The 27,968-nt window shown below is 36.3% G+C and overlaps 1 pseudogene; it reads left to right on the plus strand.

The window, feature by feature from the left end:
• The first annotated feature begins 507 nt into the window (after positions 1 to 507).
• Positions 508 to 27,966, plus strand: LOC142858113 (glyceraldehyde-3-phosphate dehydrogenase pseudogene; annotated as a pseudogene).
• Positions 27,967 to 27,968: the final 2 nt, after the last annotated feature.

The following is a 27,968-nucleotide window of genomic DNA, read 5'->3' on the forward strand; positions in this document are numbered from 1 at the left end:
GGGAGAAGACCAACGACCTTGGGCAGGACACAGCAATGACATGGACTCTGGCCACATGGGCACTAAACTTTTCTGATGATGCCAGAAGAATGCAATCATCTAGCAGGGTATTGCTAGGAATAATTAATGGCTATATACCTTTAGTAGAATAGCAATGTTAGGTTTTCCCCTTGGTCATGGCTTCCCCTACGTCTCAGGTTCTTGATTAGTCAAGCAGAATCAGTATGGGTTTCATCTCATGGAAGGGGTCTTAGACAATGGACAACAGCAGTCTAGTGTACAAGATTTACTATATATGTGTGTACTGAATACATTGTTTTAAAACAGATGAAAGTTACACATAATGGTAAGATGAGAAAATTTTAAATACTAATTATTTGATGGAAGAGGGTCATATGTCTATTGGTTAATAAAGAAACTGCCTTGGCCTTTAACAGGACAGAAAATTAGGTAGGCGGAGTAGACCGAACAGAATGCTGGGAGTAAGAAGCCAAGTCAGGAGTCACCATGACTCTCCTCTCCGAAATGGATGCCCGATTCGTCCCGGTAAGCCACACTCAAGTGTCAATACGGATATTAGAAATGGCTTAGATCAATATGTAAGAGCTAGCCAATAAGAAGTTATAACTAATGGGGCAGGCAGTGTTTAAAAGAATACAATTTATGTGTTGTTATTTCGGGGCATAAGCTAGCCAGGCGGCCGGGAGCTGGGGCAGCAGGAACACAGCCCACCGCACCTCACATCAGAGTAACCAATAGACGTATGATCCTCCTCTATCAATTATTCAATGTTTGGAATATCACTTTTAAGTTGCATGTATCAGGCAGTTGATTATGGTAAATAATTTTTAGGTCATATTCTGAGAAAACAAAAGACTATCAATGTTATCTCAATCATGGACATTGACCTTTGGAGACTTAAATGAGAAAATATGAACATGTGATTTAATTTTTAATTAAAAAAATTACAACACTTTCTGTCCTCTAGAACCCACTTCTAGTAACTTTCCTACAACCTCTCCTATGCCTCCCAACTGATATCCTGTTTTACTTTGAATATTATTGCGACATATATAAACTGATTTTTAAAGGACAAACACATACCCATATGTGAGTATATATATATATATATATATATATATATATATATATATATATGTGTGTGTGTGTGTGTATGTGTATATATATATATATATATATATATATATATATATATATATATATATATGTTTGCTTTTATTATTGTTCCTGGTTCTGAATATTAACATATTACATATGATACCTCTAAAATATTGTGAAGCAATCATAAATGTTTTGTTTATTAATATTTTGATCTTGTTATCTCTATAGAACCATGAAGAGACATTGAAATATTATTTCCCTGATGTATAATAAATTGGTCTCAGTTATCACTGTCTATTAATTCAGGATGCTAACATGTGTTACAAGAATTGTCCCTATCTTTCTATTTCTGCCAAGGATATCTAACCAGTGAAAATTTATAACATATTCATTAACGTAGGAATAAAAATCTTTTTAAAAGTTGATATTGATTTAAGTCTTGTTAAAAATAACCTTTCAACTTCTCCTGGTTCTTAGGAAATTTATTTCCCTGTCCACAAGACTGTGGGCTTAACTGAGTAATTTGTGTTGCGCAACAGAGTGAGAAGTAACTGGATATAAATGAAGGATCACTGCACACCCGAATGATTTGACTCCTTAGGGGTCTGATCATCATCTGTGATATGAAAACTTCCTCCTGGCAATTGTTATAACTCCAGCCTGGAGCCTGATCAGACACACTGAGCAGAACTTTACCCTACAGGTGCCTTCAGCAATCCCTGCTGAATATTCTGAAGCAGAGCCATAGTGCTAAAACTATCCTCGGTCTATCATAGCATAACATTTGACTAGCAGATACAAAAACTAGACATATATCCAATATGTAAAGAAAATGACTTCAAAATAGTTGTTATTGCTAAGCAGCAGTAAAATGTGACTAATATAAACAACTGACTTCATCACTCAGGTGGTGCTGGTACATGCCTTTAATCCCAGCACTCAAGAGGTAGAGGCAGACGGATCTTGGTGAGTTAGAGGACAGCTTGGACTGCAGAGCAAGTTCCAGGAAAGCCAAGACTATGCAGAGAAACTAAGAAACTCTGTCTCAAAAATAGCAAAAATCAAAACAAGCCAGCAAACAAATCAAAACCAAGCTCACACACAACTGAATTCATAAATGGATTAAAGTTTAACTCATTCTAGAAGTAGGTTATGAACTGGGAGATATTTATTTATGATTCTAATATCTGAGCAAATTTAGCACATTTTGTGAGTATAGGCACCAGCACTTTAATTCACACTAAATTTCCCATGTGTTTTTTTAACAACCCGTAATTCTACTATAAAAATCATAGATGTGTTATCTTTTTGTTTTGTTTTGTTGAGAATGGGTCTTACTATGCAGCTATGGTTGTCCTGGAATTGACTCTGTAGATAATTCTTGTGTCATACTCAGAGAAATCTGCATGTTTTTGTACCCCCAAGTACTAGAATTTTATGCCACTATGCATGGCAGAAAAAAAAATCATAGTTTTAATTCCAGAGGGGAAGGCATATTTATCTGACCTCCACTGAAATGAAAATATCTTAACAAGGCAAAGGTCAGGCAGACTTTTTGCCCAATACCAAATATTTGGAGTTCCTGAGCTTAGATCCCCATAAGCAAAATAATTGTGTGTCTTTGACTATTTTTCTTTATTTTTCCCATGGAAATTTGAAATCCAACAGAGTAAAAGAGATACTTTGCCTGAAATGATCACTTTAAATAATAAGCTTTTTTGTCATTAGGAGCGTTTTTGGTTCTACTTCTTCCACACACTGAGACAATGGGGATGTCCTATTGGGAACTCACCAAGGCCAGCTGGACTGGGTCTGAAAAAGCATGAGATAAAACCAGACTGGCTGAACATAGCGGACAATGAGGACTGCTGAGAAGTCAAGAACAGTGGCACTGGGTTTTGATCCTACTGCACGTACTGGCTTTGTGGGAGCCTAGGCTGTTTGGATGTTCACCTTACTAGACTTGGAAGGAGATGGGAGGTCCTTAGACTCCCCACAGGGCAGGGAACCCAGTCTGCTCTTTGGGCTGATGAGAGAGGGGGAGTTGATTGGGGGAGGGGGAGGTATATGGGTGGCAGTGGCGGGGAAGAGACAGAAATCTTTAATAAATAAATAAATAAATATTAAAAATGTAAAAAAAAAGATCAATGCATTGGTTCATGAGGGTGGAGGGAGCAGAAGCAGAGATCAGGGTTGGGATGGCTATGGGACAGCTCTTTGGAATCAGTGAGCTAGCTCAGCTTTATTGTAGAGTATAGGAAATGGATAGGATTAGGAGCCATTTTTTAAACCATAACTTGCATTAAAGTCTTCCTATAATGCAGCAGGGTCCTATAGCAAAAGTCCTAGTACAACTCTTAGTTACCATGTGTGCAGCAAGGGAAAGGATTCTAAATGGAAACTATGCCACGGGTCACATTAAAGATAAATCAGGCATCCAGGATGAGAGCGGACTTTCAGATAATATCAGTCATCTGGCCCAGAGACATTTGAGAGCAAGTAGAGAGCAGTAATCCCATTGGAGGGAGGGAAAGAGTCCTCCATGTTGCAAGCATATAGAAAGCTGCCATGCTTTGGTAGACTGCAACTTCTGACAAGTAGGGCCCAACAAGGGTTGTAGTTTTTGATGTCAAGCGAACTTATTAACAAAAATTTATGGACCTGTCAGAATCTCTACAACATGACCAAGATTCAACTGTTATATACCATCTGCTCCCATTGAGATGCCATCTAAAGCTTGGCTCAGAAATAAACATGATTCTCATAGTTCCTTGCACAAAATGAGTACAATTTTTCTCTATTATTAATGAACTGTAAGTGTTAGCAAGTCAAACAGATAGAGTGGGAATACTCAAATATTCACACTTTGGGATATGAAAACAATGTATGATATAAAAGTAATTATTCACATCTGATAGTTAGAGGTATTGTTGGATTCTGGAGTCCAATCACCAAAGAGGAGTTGCCACAAGAGACCACCCTCACATCACAGTTGATGTAAAAGCTTGAGGATTTTAATTAATTCTGTCGCAATGGGGTCTTTCAGCACTCAAGAAGCCAGAAAGAACCCGAATGGCGAATACAGGCTACCTTTAAAGCAAAAAGCCACAGAAACAAGGGGTGAGGCTGGGGGTTGTTCTTTAACTATTTTGATTCATTTATTCAAAGGGCTATTACCAGTAATTGGCTGGAGAATGGTTGCCAGATCAGATGAGGTAAAAGGAAACATTTGAGCATTGTTTTGACCCTTTCCCAGGGACTGAATGAAAACACCAGGAACTGAGTCAACACCTAACTGTGATCTTGTCCCTGTTCAATAACTGAGTTCTATTTGGAGAATATTCACAAGTACTCAAGGAGATGGAAAGTTCCCAACATTTCAGTATGTGCATGTGTAGTTGTTAGGTCTTTGGTTTCCAGGGGAGGGGGGAACACTACTGCTGAAAAGCCTCAGCTTAAAGTTCTACAGTATAAGATAATGTGACTCAGTAGTAAGTATAACATGTAGAGCATACATAAACTCTGAGATCAGTCACCAATGGAGAATTAGAAAAAAAAAACAGAAAAGAATAAAATTGATGAAAATATTTGTTTAAAATTTCATCTTTACTATATATACATACCCATGAAAACTCCATGCCCTTCACTTAATAAAATAAATTTTAAGCTGGGTGATGGTGGCACATTCCTTTAACCCTAGCACTCAGGAGGAGGATGCAGGCAGATCTCTATGAGTTCAAGGCCAGCCTGATCTACAAGAGCTAGTTTGCAGGACTGGCTCCAATGCTACAGAGTGAATTTTGTCTAGAAAATTAAAAAAAAAAAGAAAAAAGAAATTTAAACTATTTTATGTATTATAAGTGTCCTTATAAAATTATTCAATACTAAAGGAAGAGTATCACTACATGGCTTAAATTTCATTTCATTTCTTTTCTTTTTTTTCTTTTTTATTTTTTGCTCTCTGTTGGGGAATCGAAACCCGGTCTCCCGCATGATAGGCGGGGATGCTCACCACTATACAAATGAGAAATGGCTTAAATTCCAAAAACTTATCTTGCCTGGTGGTGGTGATACCCACAAGTAATCCCAGCACGTGCACTCAGGAGACAGAGCCAGGTGGATGTCTGTGATTTCAAGGCCAGTCTGGTCTACAGAGCTAGTTCTAAGGCAGTTAGGAATATTAAACAGAGAAACCTTGTCTCAAAATCCCCAAAACCAACAACAACAACAACAATCACATGGAAGAAACACTGTATTTGTGAAAGATGTTCAAAAATATTATATTCTTTATGTATAAAGAATAGCTCTATTTCGTACCATTGATTTTTAATTATATGTTTAATTGATGTATTATAGTTGTACACATAATAGAATGCCATCTAATATTTTGTATGAGCTATTGAAGTGTCTGGCAGTTCCAAATGATTTGGACTAACATGTAAATCATATTGTGATAAAAACTAAATAAATAATGACAGAGGAATTCAATTAATGTCAAGTAGACAAGAGGGTCTTCTCGAAGGAAAGCCAGTCTCTTCCAGCCTGCTCCACTGTCTTTTCCAAGTAAGTTCTGCCTCTACCTCTTTCCTTCTCATTTCTTACCAGAAAATCCAAAATGGCATGGCCCAATCACATCTATTTGAGAGAATATTCCCATGGTAACCTATGTAGTTTGGACCACAATTCCTCATTTTACCACCTTGTCTCTAATTTACATCGTTGAGATTGATACAGAATTGAGACTGATGTGGGTCCCAAACTGCTGCCCAGAAAATAGAGATTATGTAACAATATTTGTCTTCCTATAGCAACCAAAGAAAAACTAAACAAAATGCAGTGCTGGAGAACATTTTTTAGAGCTTTCACATATAAATAAGAGCTCATATAAAATATCATGACAAAAGAGTTCAGATGGAAAAGATTAAGTGTGACCTGAGTTGAGGAGTCATGCATCAGTGCAACCAGTATATATTTGCCCCTCAAAGCATACTTGGGGTAGAATATATTTCCCAGCAAAAGGCTCTTTCAGAAGACTGAGTCACATTGTTGGTCTTAAGATTGTCATAATCAAGTAACCAGTTCAGAAAGAAAACACCACACAGGTATGGGTGTGGCCCTTGTGCATGAGTTGTGAGATCATAACAACTCTTCCCAGAGAGATTAACAGACACTATGATTGAGAGAGAGAGAGAGAGAGAGAGAGAGAGAGAGAGAGAGAGAGAGAGAGCCTGATGCCTCAGGGGATAAAATGGTAATGATATAGATGATTAAACGCAGCCAGTGTGTTACCACTGAAGACCATACAGTTGTCCATGGTCTGTGCTATCCCCAGAAACGTCATGGTCCATACTCCCACCAACTGTAAATGACCAGGAACCGACTGTTGCAGTGGTATTGATGACTGCAGAGAAATATAGAAGTCTTCTGTAACAAACCCTAACCCACCATCTTCCACCTGCCAAAAAAAATAATAGCTTAGTTAAGAAAACATCAAAGAGCACTCTTAAAAATATTGATAAGGATGCTGCAATGTTGTTCTTCACAATTGAGGGTCTTCTGGTGAGGTACAGTTGTTAAAGTGCTCGATTTTCTTTAAAAGGCAAACTACTAAGAGTTTGATCATGATCTAGTGATTATATTGGCCACACAAATTTGACTTGTGGATTTTATTTTTTTGATGAAGGAAGGTCATTGGTTAAGTAATAAAGAAATTGCTTGGCCTCATAGGTTAAAACATAGGTGGGAGGAGTAAACAGAACAGAATGCTGGGAGGAAGAGGAAGTGAGCTCAGACTGGACAGCTCTGCTCTCTGGAGCAGAGGCGCCATGCTCCCCTCTCCTGGGCAGAAGTGATAGCTCTGCTCTCTGAGGCAGATGCAATGAACTCTGACTCAGCATGGACATAGGCTAGAATCTTCCCGGTAAAACTGATGCTACACAGATTATTAGAGATGGGTTGATTGGGATATGAGAATTAGCCTGTAAGGGCTAGAGTTAATGGGCCAAGCAGTGTTTAAAAGAATACAGTGTCCGTGTAATTATTTCGGGACATAAGCTAGCAGGCGGCCAGGAGCTGGGGCGGCCCACAGCTCCCACTACAATTTTTGATTTTCTTTTTTTTTTCTTTCTTTCTTTCTTTCTTTCTTTCTTTCTTTCTTTTTTTTTTTTGTGGAGCAGGACACTGAAACAGGGAACAAATCTAGAAGGACTAAGAAATGAATGTCATCAGGATACATGATGTGAAATTCCCAAATAAACAATAACAACATTTTGGACTGAAAATAGGGTAGTATCTCTAACAAACACTATTGTGCTTTACATTGTTCTTTTGTTAAAAAATATAGAAGTGGTGAGATACTTTCATGCTTTATTGGATCTTGACCATATTTTCTTGTCTTTTTTTCTTTGCTGCTGAAGATCAAGGCATGCTAATTGGAATATAGGTTATTCATTGTCTTTCAGAGAGCATGCCTGCCCTCTTTTAAAAAGTGTTTCATCACATATAGTTAAGACTTCAATTTCGAACAGATTTGTCACAAATGCCTGAAGGAACAGTAAAGGTAGCAGATGGAGAGACACCTCATGGATAGGAAAGGGCATTTTCATGTTTTAATTACAAGATCAGGGTCAGAAGTAGACTGCTTTCTTCTGAGTTGTCTGATGCTGAGATACACCAAGCCGATCCAAAGAAACCACCATTGCCACTATTTGGTTGGATCTAAATAAATGGTTAGTACCTGTAGCAGAAAATCTGGTGTACTTTTGGCAAGACATGGAGAAAACAAGACTAGACAAGTAGCACGTTACTTGATGAATGGCTTCAATGGGGCCAGAATTTGTAGAAACAATTGATTTTATTTTATTGCATGGATGTGAGGTCAACTTCCTTCTAAGATTTTTGTTTATGCCATAGGAAAATGTAGGTGGAGACTGTTCTTTTGTTTCCCAGCTTCCCAGACCCAAATAATCACACAGATAATATATTAATTACTACACTGTTTGGCCAATAGTTCAGGCATTTTGTTAGCTAGCTCTTATATTTTAAATTAAACAATTTATATTATTCTGTGTATCCCCATGAGTCTGTGACTTACCTGGGTAAGATTCCCATGTCTTTCTCCTTTGGCAGCTATATGGCATCTCCTTGACTCCTCCTACTCTATCTATATATATTCCAGCCTAGCTATATTCTGCCCTGCCATAGATGAAATATTCATTAACCAATAAGAGCAACAGATATACAGAAGGACATCCCACATCATCTCCCCTTTTATGACTAAATAAAAAGTAAGATTTTAACTTTAACATAGTAAAATTACATATAACCAAACTGGTATCAAGCAAGAATTATGTTTGACAATTTGTATCTGGAAAGTTTCACATATATTTTAACTTTTATCTTAAATAAGAAAAAAAAAAAAACCTCTTACTTTCTGTCTTCAACTCTTCAAAGTTCCTAGAAGAATATTTTACCTGAGTAAACAGGAAGTATATTGTAAGCAACTTCGAAAGTTCTAGAATTGACAGAGACATCTTGCTGCCTGGATACTCACCCAAAGTTCTTTTGTTACTTTGGAGTATACATCTTCAATGTAGATGCCCATAATATCTGACAGACTTTTCAGTGAAGCAGGAAATTTGAAGATTTGTTTTAACCTTGTAATGACAAAGTTTGTCAGTTGCTTTCTTCTGTGTCCTGTAGAATGTCCGGCAGACTCTTTCATGAAGCAGGAACCCTGAAGGACTATCTCACCTTTTGGCAAGTTCAGCAGTCATTTTTCCAGTCTTTTTTTTTTTGTAGGTCCTGAATGTCCAGTTCATAGAGAATACCATCAAACAATCCAGGTAATTGCAGTTTCTTGCCTTGCCACATTAAATGAAAATTCTATAATGAGTTTCTTTGATGCCCATCATCTCTGAAGTAATGGTGCTGCCAGAAGCAGACATGTCTCACGGTTGAGAAGTCTAAGTTCTTAAAATCTTTTAAATGTCATATTCTGTAGGTATGTGAAATATTTGAAGAATCTGAAATGTATCTTAAGTATATCTCTATATATCTAGAAAATCTAACTAATATAAGTACAAGTTTGACTATTACAAATGACTACCTATTAATCTATATTTCTTAATTATACATTACTTTTTTTTTTGGTTTTTCGAGATAGGGTTTCTCTGTAGCTTTGGTGCCTGTCCTGGAACTAGCTCTTGTAGACCAGGCTGCCCTTGAACTCGCAGAGATCTGCCAGCCTCTGCCTCCCAAGTGCTGGGATTAAAGGCGTGTGCCACCCCTGCCCAGCTTATACATTACCTTTTTAAATGAGCTGCACAACCACAATACCTTAAACAAGAGCAGAACTGTAAATACACAACAGTGTTACAAATTGATCTTAAATTTGTATCAATAGACCAAAGTCTGTACCATTGTATTCATTTCCATATCATATTCTACTTTAAATGGAAACAAATATTTATAAACAATCATTTTGGAAATTTGGGCATTGTTTTTTATCAAAATGCTCCTTGCTGTTTGTTGGATGAAATACTTTAAGGGTTCATCGAGACCTTTCAGAGGGTCTTGTTCCATTAAACCACATTAGCTAGGAAGGAATACACAAGTTTTCATCTTCTGTGGAAACAAAAGCAGAACCTCATTTCCAAAGAAACATATTCTTAGATTCAAATTTTGAAGCTAAAATACCTTTATGTTGGTTTAAATTAGTAGCCCCAAGAATCAAATGTCTCTCTGAAATCAAATTTAAAAGAAAACACAGTAATATACATAATCCAGATACTATGTATTTTTCATTTGTATGTGGTTTATTTTTTCCTCTATTACTTTTAATCCTTTAGTCCATAACTGCCTTACTCTTATGTATTACTTTTACTGTAACTCAAAAAAATACTTTGTGTCATTTTTAAAACAATTTATTTCCTTTTATAACTATCTATATTCTTTTTCTTCAAACTCCCAAGCCAACATACATTTTTGAAACATATTGTAAAATATTTAGAGTTTTTTCATCTGAATTCTGAATTTTCTTTGCTGTATATATCTCTTTTTTTCTGAGCACAAGTCTTTAATTAGCTAAGTGATACTGCTAGGATTATAGCTTCTGCCTTGGTGGCTGGCTTCACCTCTCTCAGCCTTTCAATATGGCAGAGGTATGCTTACCACCAGTACTGAGACTGCTGGGTGGGAGCCATGCTCACCATCTCAACTCTGGGAAGCAGTGTGCAGCACAGAAACCTTTTTATTTCTTGGCTAAGTAAAAGCTATAACTGCCATGCTGTACTTTGTGCAGCCTGGAAATATCTCTGTGAATGGCAGTGAGAATCTGCTGGATTTTCCTGCCTCTGAACACCTAGCTGACCCTATCAGGACAGTTGCCCAGACAGGAGTGCTGAGCTCTTGGCTCACTCTCAGCTACTTTCCTCTTAACCCCAAGCTGACATATAAGCACCCAGACCCAAAATGACTGGAGGTCATGCATGTTAACCCCAGATGTATCACTGCTATTTTGTAGGCAGACTGTTCTTTTGTTTCCTGGCTACCCAGACCATACATAATTACACAGAAACTATATTACTCACAATGCTTCCTGGCCAATAGTTTAGGCTTCTTCTTAATTAACTCTTATATCTTAAATTAACCCATTTCTTTTTTTTTAAATTAACCCATTTCTATTAATCTATGTATTGCCATGAGACATATGGTTTACCGGTAATGTTCTGGGGCTTCTGTCTTCTTCAGCAGTTACATGGCAGTCTCCTTAACTCTTCCTACTCTCTATATCTCTTCCAGTCTGGCTTTATTCTGCCCTGCCATAAGCCAAATTAGGTGTCTGGTGTGGCATCTGTGCCCTATTTGAGGCAAATCAATATTTCTTTGTGTTTCCACAGTAAAGAGATAGTCATACAACAGCTCATGTGTGAATTTGATGAATAGCTGGAAAACTGACCACAATAATGCATATCCAAGGGTCAATATCACAATACATTTTACTTGGTCCAAAGAAACTAATCATAAACATCCAAGTGAAAACAATGTTACTTCTGCTTAGTTCAAGTCTATTAGACACAATGTTCCAACTGTTTCATGTAGAATAAGTTCATTTTGAAAGTCAAGAGGTTCTGGCAAAGTTGCTCATATCTCATAAGGTGAAAACATAGAGATGTTTAATACTGCACTTTTTAATCACTTAGTGCAACTGTTTTGGAGTAAATAAAAAAATGGCAATTGATAAAAAATCACTAGATCTAAGCTTCGAACTTTCTAGAAAATGGTCGTCTTACATATATTGTAAAAGCATTCATTGATGATTAATTTAGGACTATATTAAACAATTATTTTGGAGAAATCAGGACAAGAATGGAAGAATACTACACACAGAAAGAGACAGAGTCACCGGTTTAAAACATAGTAAGAAAGGATATACTTAGTTAAAAAAGAATAGGCTAAAAATACAGAATAAACAATATTTTGTCATTCTATTAATTAATTGCTGGAATTTGAGAATTTGAATGTTGCTTTGTTAAAACCAAAATTCACAGCTAATAATAAAGCTTTTAAAATGTATCTTATATTTGAAAATAAGTGGGGTATATTTGTATCTCATAATTTAAGTGATGACACGAGGCAGTTCTGGCACAAGAATTCAGTTGTGTTTAGAAGCCTGACTATTGTGTAATAGACACATGCTGGACTCTCATTTATTTGATTCAGGGCTTGATTAGATGAAAGTTTCCCAGTGTCATATACTGTTTGCCCGAAAATACTCATATACAGTGGAAAAAGTCTCTGCTATTTTTAAAATAAGGAACATGTTCATCCGTTTTAACACAGAATATGCTGTACATAGCACAAAGTAGGTATCTAGAAAGTGCTGCTTGAGACTGTTTTTAGTGAATAAAGTGATTGTTAAATGACACAAATTTGTTGAAAATTGTATTTTGTTTGAAATTCATTTTCCTGTTTATCTATAAACACCTTAGACTTAAATCAGTTTTACTGATAATGTAAATCTCCTGTTAGATGAATTTTGTGGACCCTTGAGGTTTAGAATAGGTGTTGGACAATGCTCATTTCAACAATTTTCATTACAGCATATTTCTGGCATCTTTCTGACTACCCACTTCTTAGTGTTGTTTTCCTAAAACCCTTCTTCAATTTCCAGATTTAAGAGATCAATTTCAAGAAACCTTAATAACATCCTTAACAGATATTGCAAAATTACCTATAAGGAACTTTTAGTAGTAGCTCTTGAGTGCAACACTGCACTTGAATACTAAATTAATCTGTTGTTTACTAAAAGTCCCAATTATTGGGAAATTAATGTGTCCTAATCCAATAATATAGTCACAAATGCAAAATGGATTTAAACCCTTCAACTTTTGCTATCCATGAAAAAAGGAAAAATCATGACCGAGTGAGCTATCTGGACAAGTATAAATTTCTAACAGACTAATGAGAAACAAAATTTCAACTGATTTGCATATATAAATACCACCGATAGTTGAAAGTCTTTAGATTTTTAAAATAAATTAAATAGGACCCTTCCAAGCAGATAGAGTTGAAATCATAAACATTCAACAGGATTTATACAACCACTAAGAAAACTCTCCTTAACAGTTTCATTAAAAAAAAACATAAAACAATAATATCAATGACAAACGCTTGCTATTTTTTTTCTTGGATAAAACTGTTTCTCCAACTCTTAGCATTCCTTGTTTTAACTACATTATAAACTTAAAAGTAAAATAAATAATACAAAAAGAAAAAAAACAAAAGCGGTTTTGAAAAATCTGTTTCATCAAAATAAGGGGTGGAAACAAGATCATTCTTGAAAACTCATGAGTCAGTTAGCCTGATATACACAGGGGTAAGTAATAACAGAGACCCCCCTTTGAAGCAGCGAAGGAGACAGGGGCAGACACCTGAGGTTGTCCTGTGATTTTCACCCCTGTGTTGGGATTTTCACCCCTGCATGGTGATTTTAACCCATGTGGGGCATGTACACTTTCTCACACACAAGAACACCCTGACACACACAGAGACAAAGATTAAAAAAGAAGACCAAATGCACAATAATCCTTTGATACAAGCAAAATATGAAGTTTGATAAACTAAAAACCACTGAAAAAGGGATCAACCTGTGGTGTGTGTTAAGAATTCTTAAAGCCAGTTAAAAATCTGTTCAAATTGATGTTGGTTTAAGTAAAAAGCATTCCTCTGACATTCATTTTCCTGTAAATAATCAAAAAAATAAATAAATAAAGTCTGCTTCAAAGGTCTTTCTGGAAATAGTTGTTTTGGCTGTGTTCACTATTCTATAAAACTTCAGAAAATTATACTTCAAAGACTTTTTTCTAAAATAATAAATAAGAAATGTGTTTACATGTGATTTTTCACATGGCATCATCAAGGAACTGGATATATGAATGCATAGTTTGAATGATGAGTACATTGCAGCTTTATTCTATTTTAAATCAAAGCCACAAACATCACATTATCTTCCTTGATAAAGGTTGAGAATATGTACTGTCTTAAAAAAATGTACCTGGATATCAAAGCCCACATTTTTATATTCCATACATTATATTTGCAACCCACTATAATTAGATCCAGTAGTCTTAGTCATTTGGAATAATTTTCTTTTGAAAAAATATTCTGCAGGGAGAGAAAAAAAAACAGTACTATTTTGAGAGCTAATTGGTGGATTTCTTTATGCCCACCACTCAAATAATGACTAAAAATTAAAAGAATGTTGTTTCAATACTTTACTAGCAAAACATAAAATCATTGAGTTATCCAGACATTACTAAGTATAAATATCATCCAATACAGCTAAAAAGCTTTGAAATATAAATATCAGCATCTACTTGTAATGTTTGATTTAAAATATTTTAGAAAAAAACTGAACCTTTCTTATGTTTAACTAAAAACTTAGAAAGGAGTTCAATTATGTAAGTTCAGGGATTTCCCTAGTACAGATATTTGATTACATATTTTAACAAAACTAATATATTCATAGTAAATGCAGTAATTTTGATTGACATATCACCAAGTGATAGCAAATTCAGCCTTCACATATGTTTTCATACTTGTCACCAGGTCAGCACAGGTATTTTAACAAAAAGTAACTTTGAGGTCAACTTTGGACCTGAGTTTGGAGAACAGTCCTCACTTCCTTTCCTTCTTTGAGATTTTCATATGTGAATTCTACACTTTCATCATGTCCTCCTCCTTTTCCTCGCCGTAACTCCTCTCTAGACCCCTATTCTCTCTCAAATTTGTGATTTCTTCTCCACTAATGTTGCACATATAAATTTATAATATTAATATATACATTTTAATAATATATCTAACTATTTTCATATCATTACATTAATTTCCATCCTTCAGCCCCAATTCCACCCCCCTTTTTATTTCCCGTTTATAGCACCTGTGTTCATTTTTCCTTCCACCATGTGCCTTTTATATTTGGTTTCTGCAATTACTTCTTCAGAATGACTTAGAACTAGTAACTACAAATAAAAGAGAATATGTGTACTTTGTTTGGTCTGGGTTGTTTCACTCATTTTAATACTTTATTGTTCCATCTTTTTTAAAAAAAAAAGTGCAAAGGGGCCAAGACCATGATGGAGATACCCACAGAGACAGCTTACTCAAGCTAGTGGGAGGTCATGGACTCTGGAGTGACAGGTGGGGAAGCAGCATGAGACCAAGTTAGCCCCTCAGAATGTGAATGACAGGTCTGTGGCAAGTGCAGTTTGTGGGGCCACTAGTAGTAGAACCAGTATTTATCCCTAGTGCATGAACTTGCTCTTTGGAAACCATTCTCTAAGGAGAAATACCTTGCTCAACCTAGATATGGGAAGATGGCCTTGGTCCTGCTTCAAGTTTTGTGAGAGACTTTGTTGACTCCCCATGGATGGTCTCACCAAGTCTGAAGAATAGATGCGGGGTAGGGCGGGGAGAAAGTGGAGAGAGTGAGAGGACAGGAGGGAGAGGGAATTGGCGTTGAGTTGTAAAATAATATTTAAAAACAACAGAATAAAGGTGTTTAACATCTTTATCACTTAAGGGCTTGTGAAGTAAAATTAGTTAGAGATTTCAACTTACCCAGAGTGCATAAGGTCAAGAAAAGAAAACAAACAGACAAAAGCAACAACAACAACAAAAGACCAAAATAATTGACAACAAATGCTATGAGATTGAAAAATGATACAGTCACATTGAAAATCACTGTGAATAACTTCAAAAAAGCAAAAATCAATTGAGGTATAATAATTCTGACATGTGCCCAAGGAAAACCATACTTCACAGGTACTTGCTTTAGATTATTTATTGCTACCAGGAAATGTAAAAAATTCATGCCCTTCAACTTGAGGAAGGAAAATCAAAATATGGAAATATTACACAATAGAATTTCATTTAGCTGTAAATAAACAAACCAAACCTCAAACTAAAAAAACTCAGTTATTGTCAATTGGTGGGAGAATGAGTGGAACCTGAAAGTGTTTATGAGTGAAGATACCCAGACCCAGGAAGAAGAAAAACATCATATTCTCTATCTATTATTGTCATTGTGTAGATTATTTGACTTCTCTCCACTACAAAGTTTGCATTGAAAAACGTTTCCATAGCATTACCGTATCATATATGCACTGATAACATAGAACAATGACTATAATAAACTTAAGTACAGCACATGACTTTATTGTTTTCAACCCAGTTTATTTATTTTTTAGTGTATTTGTTGATAACCAGCTTTAGAAACTCTTGGTTTATCCTCTCCAAGTGATAGGAGTCACTTTGTACAGTAACCAGAATCAATATACATTTTTTTTTCTATCCCAATTTGTTACTTAAATTTCCCTGCATTAGAGCTTGAATTTACGTGAAAAGAAAGACCATTCTAAACATAAAATATCATAGTGAAAACACATTAACACAACTATAATCTATGCCATATATTTGTCAAGGGCTTTTTGTAATCAAGACACAGAAGAGATTTTTTCCTTTTTATTCTTAGTGGTGTATTTAATCTCAAACAATTCCAATGTATTATAAAATAAATGGTTCTTAATAAACAGATATATGCAAGTTTATGCAAAATTGCAGATTTTGTTCCTTTTGTCAGACATAGGACATGGACAATGAGGATCAGGCAAAGTAGAGATGAGATCATTCATAGTCTTACTGTCTTAAGGCAGATAGGTTGAATAGTCTCCCAGAAAATGAAATGCAAAATTAGAATATATAATACATGATAACTAAAATTAACTATAACTCAGTACTCAATTCATATGTTTTATAATAAATGTAATATTACGTATAGGATATATGTTTGAAAACATCTGTTCTTCAAGGTACTAAACTAAAGACGTATGGTCATGAAATAAAGGATAAAAAGAAAACAATATAAAGCAGATTTATTAAAAGACAATACATGGGGATGTACTTAGTCTTACCACAACTTGATATGACATGTTTTGTTGATATCCTTGGGAGACATGACCTTTCCTGAAGGGAAATATAGAAGTAGTTTGAACTGAGGGTTTGGGGGGATGTGCAGGGAGGAGAGGAGGGAAGGGAAACTATGGTGGGAATGCAAAATAAATAAAAAGAAGATAAATGACAATGAGGGTCAGAGAGAAAAAAAGGTGGAGAAATTTTAAAACTAAAATAAAATCTCTATAGACTCTACATTATTTATTTTAGGTTTTCACTAATTACATTTGATATTAGAGAGCCTTTCACATGTATACAGCACAGCACATGAAATCACTTTCTCTTTCACTTCCTATGTTCCTGTCAACATCCTTCTTCCTCATGTTCATTACCATTCATTATGTTTAACTACCCATAGAAGTTAATCAGAGCTATTGTCATAACCATGAGTTTGGAACTATTTGTTTAAGCCGGTTGACAAAGCATTAAAACTGGATATCAATGCTATTTACATCATAGGTCAGACAATAACAAAGACAAGATAATTTGATATGGGAGATAATATTCCCACCAAAATTTCAGGCCAATGTACAAATCAGCCATTGTATGAATTATAGAAAACTATTAGAAATGAAAATTCAATGAAGTTTTATCTGTATCATCACTCTCTTAACAAAATTAACAAAATTGAATAAGAGAAATATAAATATGAAATAAAAGGAATCCATAACTAGAGAAATGTTGGGTTCCTAAAACATATGTGCTTACAACAATTTATCACTTTGTGGAGAAATATATAGAAGGTTCATAAGTTCAAAATACTTGTTCACAGAATGAGTTTGAAGCCAGACTGTGCCACATATAACTCCCCCCCTCCCTCCCTCCCTCCCTCCCTCCCTCCCTCCCTCCCTCCCTCCCTCCCTCCTTCCCTCCCTCCCTCTCTCTCTATCTATCTAAATAAATAGACAGAATGACAATGAATATACATATATATTTTTATATATGAACACAAATTTTCTGTCTATGCATGGCAATTCTTATGAAATAATAGCATATATATGTATATACTGAGTAAATTACAATATAGAAGCAGTTGACATCTAAATGGAAAGCATAGTATAATTGCCATGCCATGATGATTTTTTTCTTTCATTTCCTTTCCTTTCCTATATTTTTCTGGTGATTCTTTGATTTCTCAAATCTAGGACTTTGTACATGGAAGACACGTCCTACCATTTTTTCAGAGATCATCTTGTTTTCTGTTTTGTTTTTTATTTTTGTTTTTATTCAAACATATATAACTCTATGCCCACTCCTTCCATGAAATAATGCTATGTTACATGTCTGATTAAAACAGTTATTCTGATAATGGTGATCTTGATTTACACTATTGCCCTGATTGCACACAGTAATTCCAAATCCTTCAATGTCTTGATACATTGAAACAGTAAAGTTTACATTCTATTTTGATTTTCTTTTCAGTTGTGTTAATTTTTCAAACTGTGGATCTCTTATCTGGCGGTAATTCTTACTTTTTTTGAAAATGGGTAGTTGTGGAACATCCTTATACTTTCCTTGTCATACCTAACTGGATGATTGATATCAGATTTCCCTCTGTATGCTATGAATATGTTTTATTACCATTGGCTAATAAAGAAGCTTCATTGGCCTGTGGCAGGGCATGCTGTAAATACCATTGGTTAATAAAAAAAAAAAACTGTCTTAAACCTGTGATAGAGTAGAGTAAAGCTAGGTGGGGAAAACTATACTGCATGCTGGAAGAAAGGAGGTGGAGTCATGGAGAAGTCATGAAGCTGCCACTGGAGACAGACACTCTATATCCTTGCTGGTAGGGCAAGAGCCTCATGGTAAAATATAAAATAATAGAAATAGGTTAAATTAAGATGTAAGAATTAACCATTAAGAAACTACAGCTAATGGGCTAAGCAGTGATTTAATTAATACAGTTTCTGTGTGGTTATTTTGGGGCTGGGCAACCAGGAGCAAACAAGCAACCTCCTACAAAAATTGACGTTTCAACATGGTCAACTATACCCACATAAAACCTGTTTAACTACACTTCTTTTTAATCTCATGGTGCATGATGCAGCTCTAGAGAGGTCATCCTGATTCAGCAGTAGTAGCAAAACAAACAAACAAACAAACAAAAAAAAAAGACAGGTTTCAAATGGTGGCTTCCTGGGCTGTACTGCCAGGGTGAACTCTGGCTGTTTCATGAGTCCAAACACTTAAATAGCATTTGTGGGCCTGGATGCTTGTGTGCCCACTCAGGATCAGGAGCAAAGTAGTTAAGACCATGCCCATGGCTCAGTGCTTCCTGCCAGGCACTGGAATCATGTCTATTAGGCATGGACAGGCAAACGAGCATGGCAGATTCCTGTCACCATACACAGAGATATTTATAGACCATGTATTGCACTGTATGGCAGATTTAGCTATTGCTCATATAAAAATGTGTTTATGTGCTACACTCTCTTTCTCAGAGGTAACCCCGCTCCTACCTGGAAGTCCCAGAGCTGGCAGTAATGGTACTTCCGCCATTTTGAAAGGTAGGGAGAGGTGGAGCTGTGACTCACCAGGGATGCTGTGACCAAGCTGCTTACGATTTTAAAATCTCTCTTACAGATACACAACAGTACAGATTCAAACATAAAAACCACTAAACAAGACACAATGTATTTAAAAAATATACAGACTTTTGAGAAAAGGAAAAGAGTATACAGAGTTATAAAAGAAGTAAATGACTTATAAATAAATATAAAACAAATTTTTAAAGAGACAGAGTACAGATAGTCACAGATTAAAGGAGTAAAGATAATAAAATAAATATTAAATTTATAAAAAAAGCCATGTAAAGATGGAATATACACATAGTCTGAACTATGTATATTATTATTTTCTTTGAGTATTTTGACTGTGAAGGAGCTAAGTACAGAGAGACATTTCATTGTATGGGCTGCTAAGCTAAACCAGCATAGATGTTTAATGTGGTTATAAGAATAGATTGCTTTTGAAAAGAGGTTCTTCTTTTTTTTTTTCCACAGGGGATGAGAACCTGTGGAATGCTTCCAGACTAATGTGGTATGATGGACCAAGAAACCCAATTGGTCTCAGTAAACACCCCCAAATATTACTTTACCCAACAAAAAGCATGAAACAGTTTGGAAAGAACTACTGCCATATTCCCAAATATTGTTTATAAAGGTTTGTTTACATTTACAGGGGGAAATGTTGTAGGGGAGATATGCTATAGAGATGAATAATTTGCACTGGAATGGATCATGGTTTAAGCTCAATTTTACTATACTCTGTTATGTATTTCTGATCTTAATTAAGATATTGTGTTTGTCCAGCTCATTTTAAAATGTAATGTATAATTAAGAAATATAGGTTAAAAGATAATCATCTATAATAGTCAAGCTTGTAGTCATGTTTGTCTAGATATATAGAGATATATTTCAGTTAGGTATTTTTCAAATCGTTTTTTAAAGATTATCACATTTTTGTCAAACTACAATTTATTGTCATTATTTAAATTTAACCAAAACAAGGCAGTATATTTCTTTTTTGCATCATCATTATTATTATTTTTATTACAAATGTTCACCTCCTCCCCTCCTCCCATTTCCCACCCCTCCCCCAACTCTCCTTCCCTCTCCAGTCCAAAGAGCAGTCAGAGTTCCCTGAATTGTGGGAAGTCCAAGGTCCTTCCCCCTCCATCCAGGTCTAGGAAGGTGAGCATCCAAACAGACTAGGTTCCCACACAGCCAGTACATGCAGCAGATTCAAAACCCAGTGCCATTGTCCTTGGCTTCTCAGTTAGCCCTCATTGTCAGCCATGTTTAGAGATTCCGGTTTGATCACATGCTCCATCAGTCCCAGTCCAGCTGGCCTTGGTGAGTTCCCAATAGATCACCCCCCTCCCCGTCACAGTGGGTGGGTGCACCCCTCAGGGTCCTGACTTCCTTGTTCATTTTCTCTCTCCTTCTGCTCCTCATTTGGATCTTGGGAGCTCAGTCCAGTGCTTTAATGTGATTCTCTGTCTCTATCTCCATCCATCGCCAGAATTTTAAATCTTTTAGAGACCTTCAGAATATGGTATTTAAAATGTTTAAGAACTTGAAACTTGCGATAGAACATCCCCATTGTCTCAGTGTGTGGGTGCATCCCTCATGGTCCTGAGTTGTTGCTCTTACTCTCTCTCCATCTGCTCCTGATTTGGACCTTGAGATTTCAGTCTGGTGCTCCAATGTGGGTCTCTGTCTCAGTCTCCTTTCATCGCCTGATGAAGGTTAGTATTCAGGAGGATGCCTATATGATTTTCTTTGGGTTCACTTTCTTATTTGGCTTCTCTAGGATCACGAATTATAGGCTCAATGTCCTTTATTTATGGCTAGAAACCAATTATGAGTGAGAACATCCCATGTTCCTCTTTTTGGGTCTGGCTTACCTCACTCAGGATAGTGTTTTCTATTTCCATCCATTTGTATGCAAAATTCAAAAAGTCATTGTTTTTTACTGCTGAGTAGTACTCTAATATGTATATATATTCCATACTTTCTTCATCCATTCTTCCACTGAAGGGCATCTAGGTTGTTTCCAGGATCTGGCTATTACAAACAATGCTGCTATGAACAATGGAAATGTCATATAGGGAACTCACCAAGGCCAGCTGGCCAGGGTCCGAAAAAGCACGGGATAAAACCGGACTCGCTGAACATAACAGACAATGAGGACTACTGAGAACTCAAGAGCAATGGCAATGGGTTTTTGATCCTACTGCACGTACTGGCTTTGTGGGTACCTAGGCAGTTTGGATGCTCACCTTACTAGACCTGGATGGAGGTGGGTGGTCCTTGGACTTCCCACTGGACAGGGAACACTGATTGCTCTTTTCTTTCTTTCTTTCTTTCTTTCTTTCTTTCTTTCTTTCTTTCTTTCTTTCTTTCTTTCTTTCTTTCTTTCTTTCTTAAAGATTTCTGTCTCTTCCCCGCCACCGCCTCCCATTTCCCTCCCCTCCCCCAATCAAGTCCCCCTCTCTCGTCAGCCCAAAGAGCAATCATGATTCCCTGACCTGTGGGAAGTCCAAGGACCACCCACCTCCATCCAGGTCTAGTAAGGTGAGCATCCAAACTGCCTAGGCTCCCACAAAGCCAGTATGTGCAGATCCTGATTGTTCTTTGGGCTGACAAGGGAGGAGGACTTGACCAGGGGAGGGGGAGGGAAATGGGAGGCGGTGGCAGGGAGGAAGCAGAAATCTTTAATAAATAATAATTAATAATAATAATAATAAAAGAAAAAAAGAATTTGAAATTTTTCCTTCCTTGTTTTTATGTTATTTTACCTAATCTTTCATAAATTAGGTCCAGATAGACTTTATTCATATAGTTCTATAAAGTTACTATTTTCAAGATTATTGTACAACTATTTGTGAAATCCAGTGTTTAGCTCTGCCTTTATTTAATTCAAATTATCAAATCATGTCACACAGCTGAATAATTACCATGTTTTGTTTGCCTCAAGTAATATATATATATATACACACACACACACACACACACACACACACACACACACACACACACATATATATATATATATATATATATATATATATATATATATATATATATCACAATAGAATTGGTTAGAAAGAAACAGAAATAACTATTAAACACTATAAACCATAGTTCAATATCTTTAGCTACTCACAAAAGTCAGAATTGTCATCACCAAGGCAATAAAAGACAACAAAATTTGATATGGGTGGGGAAGGAAGGATATTTATACATTGTTTGTGGTGAGAAAACTAATAGAACCACTTGGGAAACCAGGCTGTATATGTCTCATAAAACTATAAATAGAACTACCACATGAATCAGCTGTACTACACACTTACACATGACCCAAAGCATTCTTAATTGTATAATAGAGATACTTGCATAATCATGTTTGTTGCTATTCTAGTCACAATAGCTGAAAATAAGTCAGTCTACATGTCCATCGACAAATGAGTAGATAATTAAAATGTGCTATATATGCACAATGGAATTCCATTCACCTAAAAAGAAAAAAAGAAATGTTGGAGAAACATGAATGCATCTAGAATGAATATATATATATATATATATATATATATATATATATATATATATATATATTTAAAACAAGACCTCAGAATCTAATCTCTTTTTTTAGCTTGTTTTCTGACAATTATCAAAAACAACTATAACCAAAACTTTAAATAAAGACAAACAACCATAATCCTTTTTTTGGAAATGTGGGCATAGTTTTCTAGGTTATATCCTGCTGATTGGGGACACTGAGACTTTTGGGGACCAAAAGAAAATTTAGAATTATGGTCAAATCCTGACCATATATTCTGTGAATATATGGAATATTCTGTGAGACTGGATGGTTTCAGTCTGAAGTCTTGAGGCTGTTCTGGATGTAGAATTCAGAGAAATTGCAACAGTAGTACTATGAAATATTGTTTTATCATTCCCATTGGAGATTTTTCAAGGGATTGTCCTTGAATAAACCTATTTTTTTAACCAAGAATGAATCCACAGCCTCTATTTTCATGTGGAAATAAAAATAAAACCCCTTACCCAAAGTAATGTATCTCTTGACGTAAATATTGAAGTCAAGACATTTTCAAAACATATAGGTTAAATTGATCCAGCAGCATTCTAATCAATTTTTAGCAGCTGTTGTTACTTTCTTAATAGTCAAACAATTCAAAGACAACTCAAAAACATATAGTATCCAGACTCTCTGTGTATTTTACAATTTTATGTGACTCTTTTCTTACTCTATTTCTTTTATTTTTTTTAATTTTTGCTTTTTTTATTTTAAGGCTGGGTTTCTCTATATCTTTGGAACTCGTTCTGGAACTAGCTCTTGTGGAACAGGCTGGATTTGAACTCACAGAGATCTACCTGCCTCTTGCTCCTGAGGGCTTGAATTAAAGCATGCACAATGGCCCAGCTATAATTTTAGGATTTTTTGAGACAAGGTTTCTCTGTGTATCTTTGGCTGTCCTGGAACTCACTCTGTTAACAAGACTAGCTTCTAACTCATAGAGATTTGCCTTTCTCTGCCTCTCAAGTACTGGGGTTAAATCTCTATCCTTTTTCTTTTCTCTCCCAAGCCTACATATATTTTTGACACACTGTAAATTATTTGGAGTTTTTTTCTGTCTGAATATGTATTTACTGTATATATCTATCCTTTTCTGAAAACATAAATATTTAATCTGCTAAGCAATGTGGCTAGGATTGAAGCTGCAGGTTTGGTGACTGGATTCGACCTGTTTCTTAGCTGTTTGAGTCTAGCTTCGTGGTTGTGGTACTGGTGGGAGACATATCTATTACTATAACTCTGTGAAGTTTCTAGGTCCATGCCACCACCAATAAGCCTGATGTTGGGTGTTCATAAACACCATTTAAGTGTTTGATAGCATGGCCCCTTAAAAGAGCTCCAAGGTTTTTGCTGCTAATGCAGAGTGAGAAAGCCTCTCTTAAAGGAGCCTCAGATTTGCTTGCTGCCAGCAAACAGCCTACTGGAAAAAAAGACAGTTACCAAGAAGCTCTGTTTGACTCTGTTCTTATCTGTCTAGAATCCTTTTTTATAAAACTTTTTCTGTGGAAATTCTTGCCAAAGGTTTGGGTGCCACTTATAGACAGAGATTGAGCTTTTAGTTCCATGCTGCCCAGATACAAATAGTTAAACAAAAATTATATTAATTATAACAGTATTTAGAGAATGGTTTGGACTTATTATTAACTAACTCTTACAATTTAAATAAACCCATAATTTTTGTCTATGTTTAGCCACATTGTTTTGTATATTTTCTCAGTAAAGTATTTTCACTTTGCCTCTTCTGCATCCGGCTGATGGTGGCATCTTCATCTTTCTTCTACCCAGTCTGCTTGCTCCACCAATATACTGTGCTTGGCTCTGATCAATCAGCATTTTATTAAACTAATATGAGTGACAAAACATAGTATAGAAAAACATTATCCCATAGCAAAGAGAGAGAGGGAATGAGGGAGAGAGAGGGCGGGGGAGTGACAGAGAGAGAATGAGAAAGAATGATCTGTACTGTACCTTTATATGTGTTTATATGTGTACAAGTACATTTGCCCCAGATTTCTTAGAATGGTATCCAAAAAATACCATTTCCAAGAGAGATGGTCAATTGGCATTCATTAAGCTGTTCATAGAGGAGGCTGCACCCAGCTGTCACTGGTATCGTTTTAGCTGCTGACTAAAATGCTTCCACTCTTTGGCATTTCTTGTGTCAGCATAGATATTCTTTTTCAAACATGGCAGAACTGTGACAACATCTACAGAACAATGCCTGAATGCTCAAAATCATCTTTACCATCATTATATTTTTCTGATTAAACATTTATAGTTGATAAAATAATAATTGTTAATAATTTTCTGTGGATTTCTTCTAGATATAAGAGAGTAAGCACAGAGGTAGAAATTTGGGTTGGAGAAAAATGTCTTTGCTTGTAGTGCACCCTTCAGGCCAACAATGTCACAATACCGGCACAGTAATTTTTTTTTTTTTTAAATAGAGAACATGCTCACATTTCATCTTATACATGAATACATATGTGTCATTTTTTTAACCAAAGAAAGAGCTACTAAAAAATTAAATGCTCTGATACTAATATCTCAAAAAGTGTAGTATGGAGAATTTCTTTACTCTGACATTATACTAGCTGAGGAATAAAACATTTATAAAACATATTAATTGGTATACTAATACACATACATCAATAATTATTCATATTATGAATTTCTTGTTTATTCATGTCATTGAAATAGTATAATCCAATTTGAAAACAGTATAGTGCTTTTATAGAATTAAAATAAGTATTAAGAAAGGAATAAGGTTGTTTTCATTCAAATTGTATATTGCTCTATGTCTAATAAGTACCATGTATTAGGTTAAGAGCACTATCCATGCCCAAAGAGAGAGACTATATTTGTACACATTTCCCATACCATTTATTGACATTAGTTTGGTATCACTATTCACTGGTATTTAGCATCATTTCTTCTGTTTATAAACACTGAAGAGCTCTAAAGCATCCTAGAGGATCAGACAATTTCACTACTCAGCTTTCCTGACTTTAAAAGTAGTGTTGTCTCTGGTACTTCACTCATTTTGTCCTAATACTTTCCTGCTTCCCCATCCTTAAGTCAGTGGGCAAGGCACAGACCTCTGGGCTTTGCCTCGGAGATTCCACATTAATTACTGCTCATCAGCATTCATCATGATGACAGCTCCTGTTAGCTGTGCTGTTTATTTTCTTCTCACCTTTTCTGCTTGGCTGTCAAATGCAAGGATTTTATGGTTCTTGAGGGAGCAATCCTTCTCTGTGACCAGATGCTTGAACAGGGAAAAAAGTATCCTATCTTTAGTATTGCACTGGCTTTGGTAATTCCTTCTAAATGAAACGGCATAAAGGCTGCAATTAATAGTCTCCTTTAATTGACTTCATTTATAACACAACAGTATAAAACCAACTAGAAAAATCTTGAACAAATTCTTAAACTCTTTAAGTTTTTAAATACTTTTAAGAGATGATAATATAATTTTTTCAGTATGAAAATAATATTAAGACGTTGCTTGACTTTATAGTCAAATACTATTCTATTAGTTATTTATATTATTTTTATATTAGTGAAGAATATCAGATTTTAGGTTAATGTCTTTTTTATAACTACACACTTCTTTAATTGTATCTTTATTATTGTATTTATTTGTGTGTGAGTTTATTTCTGTATGTATGTATATCTCTGTATAATCAGGAATATAGAGGCCAGTAGCCAAAATATAATGACTTTCTTAACAACTCCCCACAATATTTTTTGAGACAGATCATTGACTTAGTGGACATGCTGAGCAGCATATTACAAAGATCCACCTGCAACTACACAACCTGAAGACCACTCTGGCGACAGATGCACACCACTGTAATCAACTTTTATATGAATCATAGGGATTCAAATTTAGACCCCATGCTCACACAGCAGGCACTTGTGTAACAAGGCTATCACACTAGTTCCTTCCTTCTATTTGAGAAACAATGTTTAATAAAACACATGCATGGATTCCTTTAATTTGAATTGAAAACTACCTAGGAATAGATTAAACTTCACACTAAACTGAAGCTCAACTTTAAATAATCAAAATAGACTTAAAATATTTGAAATTGGGCTCTCTGCTCCTCCCTGTTCTAGAGACAGCTGCTACTTTTCATGCAGTGCCAGCCTCGTTCCAGAGAAGGTCGGAGTGTACGGATTTGACTGTATTGGACGCCTGGTTACCAGGGCTGCCTTCTCTTCTGGCAAAGTGGACATTGTTGCCATCAATGACCCTTTCATCGACCATCAACTACATGGTCTACATGTTCCAGTATGACTCTACCCATGGTAAGTTCAAAGGCACAGTTAAGGCTGAGAATGGGAAGCTTGTCATCAACGGGAAGGCCATCACCATCTTCCAGGAGCAAGATCCTGCCAACATCAAATGATGGGATGCCGGCGCCGTGTATGTTGTGGAGTCGACTGGTGTCTTCACCACCATGGAGAAGGCTGGGGCCCACTTGAAGGGTGGGGCCAAAAGGGTCATCATCTCCGCCCCTTCTGCCGATGCTCCCATGTTTGTGATGGGTGTGAACCATGACAAGTATGACAATTCCCTCAAGATTGTCAGCAACGCTTCCTGCACCACCAACTGCTTAGCCTCCTTGGCCAACGTCACCCATGACAACTTTGGCATCGTAGGACTCAGGACCACAGTCCATGCCATCACGGCCACCCAGAAGACTGTGGATGGCCCGTTTGGGAAGTTGTGGTGAGATGGCCATGGCGCTGCCAAGGCTGTGGGCGAAGTCCTCCCAGAGCTGAACGGGAAGCTCACGGGCATGGCCTTCTGCGTTCCTACCCCCAGTGTGTCCGTCGTCGATCTGACATGCCGCCTGGAGAAAGCTGCCAAGTATGAGGACATCAAGAAGGCGGTGAAGCAGGCATCCGAGGGCCCACTAAAGGGCATCCTGGGCTACACTGAGGACCAGGTTGTCTCCTGTGACTTTAACAGTAACTCCCACTCTTCCACCTTCGATGCTGGGGCTGGCATTGCTCTCAATGACAACATTGTAAAGCACATTTCCTGGTACCACAATGAATTCGGCTACAGCAACAGAGTGGTGGACCTCATGGCCTACATGGCCTCCAAGGAGTAAGAAGCCCACCCTGGACCACCCATCCCAGCAACGACACAGCAAGAGAGAGGCCCTCGGCTGCTGAGCAGTCCCTGTCCTAACTAACCCTTGACACTGAGCATC

This window comes from Microtus pennsylvanicus, chromosome 10 (assembly GCF_037038515.1).
Source record: "Microtus pennsylvanicus isolate mMicPen1 chromosome 10, mMicPen1.hap1, whole genome shotgun sequence".
In the NCBI taxonomy this organism is placed as follows: Eukaryota; Metazoa; Chordata; class Mammalia; order Rodentia; family Cricetidae; genus Microtus; species Microtus pennsylvanicus.